Here is a 2119-nt window from a genome sequence, read left to right on the forward strand (position 1 = left end):
TTTCAAATCTGTTTTCCCCACCATACAATGCAAACTTCCCTAGGTTAAATACTTTACTTCACAGGGGGCAGACAAGCTAACAAAGTACACAGCTTCAAGTAGCTTCACAGAAATATGTAGATAATAAATCTTAATAGGTTATTTAAGGTAACTAAAGCATTTGGGGACCATTTCTGACCTTACATTTTGTCAGAGAAGACTAGACCTTTCTAACATACATCTCTTGGCATTGTTCTCAGGATACAAGTGAATAGATAATGCATCTTATACAATATGGCAGTTTTTTATTTCTTGCAAGTTCAAAAAGACTTCATCAAATAACTGACTACTTATGGGTACCAGCCATCTTCATTCTGAGGTGACCAGAATCACCTCAGGTAAGTCATCCATAAACTTATCAGCATATTTTCCCACTCTCTTCTCCTTCCCTGTTGCCTTCTTGGAAGATAGGTTTGGTCCCTCTTTTCTACACCCCTTCCCTTCCTGCCTCCTGAGGCCTCGATTCCATCAATCACAACCTCTACTTTGTATCTTCAATTCATCCCTGATTGCTGGCTCCTTCTAGTCAGTGGGAAGTCCTTGCCCAAGTAAAAACTGAAAATACAAAAGAAAAAAAAGAAACTCCATCCTACTCCTTTCTTGACATCTTCTACTTCCCTTTCCCTTCACAGCCTGGTTTCTTGAGAGGGCGGTCTACAATGTTTGTTCCATTTCCTCACTGCCTACCCATTCCCCATCCCACACAATCTGGCTCCTACCCTCACCGTTCCACTGAAATTAGCCTGGCAAAGTTACAAATGATCTCCTAGTTGCTTAATTCAATGGACGCTGTGTGCTTCCCCAGCTTATATACTAAAATTGGAAAGATGTGGAGAAGATTATCATGGTCTTTGGACAAGGATGACAAGCAAATTCATGCAGTGTCTCATATTTTTATAGTAGGAACTCATTTTGTTATATATAGACATATATCTAGATAGAGAATATATTTACATATAGGAAAAAATCTAGAAAGACATACATCACAATTTTAGCAATAGTTCTGTTGGGTGATGGGATTTATGGCAGTTCCTAAATTATACATAATTATGTATATTTCCACTAAATATATGTATTTTCACTATATGTATATCTATCCATATATATTCAACTTACATAATGGTTACATATACCTTGTCTAAATAAAGATAAATCTATCACCTCGAAATATCCAGTGGCCCCTTTTCAGTTCTTATCTTACTTGACCTCTGAGCAGTATTTGACAATATTAATATTGTACTCTTTCCTTGGCTTCAAGGACACCACTCTCTCCTGGTCACCACTCTCTCCTGGTCTTCCTCTACCCTCTTGGCAACCTGTTCTTAGTCTTTCCATGCTCTACACGCAGCCTCTGGGGGGTCTCATTCATGTCTGTAGTTCACATTATGTTGAAAGCTCCCAAATCTATTTCTCTAGCTCAGGGCTCCTGCTCGGGTTTCAGCCTCTTATAAGCAATTATTTATTAATACTAGTTTTCCAAACACTTCAAAGTCAACATGCTTAAAAGTGAACTCATCAATTTCCCCCCAAACTGGTCCAATTCCTATGTCACATGTCAATGAATAGAACCACTCACTATCCATCAAGTCCTGTGAGAAAGCTAGGAGTCATTTTTAATTCCTTTCCTTTTCCTTACCTCCTACATCAAAACACTCATCCGGTCAAATATATTCTACCTCTAATATTTCATAAATATCACTTTGTTTTTCTCCATCACTACTACCTTGATCAAGGCTCTCATTATTTCTTCCTTAGATTATTGAGAAGCCTCTTGACTGGTCATGTTGCCTTCAGTCTCAGCCCCTCTGATTCCTCCCCTAGTCTGCAGTGATTTTTTTTCCAAAATATAAATTACACAGGTCACTATCTATAGAAAAGCCTCTGATGACTTCCACTGCAAAAGGATAAAGTTCCAATCATATTTACTGTCCTTCAGTATTGACTCATTACTCAGCATTCATCCACCTTGCATCTTAAGTTTTTATGGACTCTAGATTTAGTGAACTGCTAGTTGTTCTCCAAATATATTATATTCTCTGATACCTCTAAACCTTTGCCATGTCATTCCTTCCACAGGGAA

The 2119-nt window shown here is 38.1% G+C and overlaps 1 non-coding gene across 1 annotated transcript; it reads left to right on the forward strand.

The window, feature by feature from the left end:
- The first annotated feature begins 832 nt into the window (after positions 1-832).
- Positions 833-935, forward strand: LOC115804168 (U6 spliceosomal RNA). The gene has a single exon (XR_004025021.1). It is a non-coding gene; the product is annotated as a U6 spliceosomal RNA (small nuclear RNA).
- The last annotated feature ends 1184 nt before the right edge of the window (positions 936-2119 follow it).

The sequence above is a fragment of the Delphinapterus leucas genome, chromosome 13 (assembly GCF_059928025.1).
Source record: "Delphinapterus leucas isolate spDelLeu-1000000601 "Yukka" chromosome 13, BTC_Dleu_Yukka2, whole genome shotgun sequence".
NCBI classification, from domain to species: domain Eukaryota; kingdom Metazoa; phylum Chordata; class Mammalia; order Artiodactyla; family Monodontidae; genus Delphinapterus; species Delphinapterus leucas.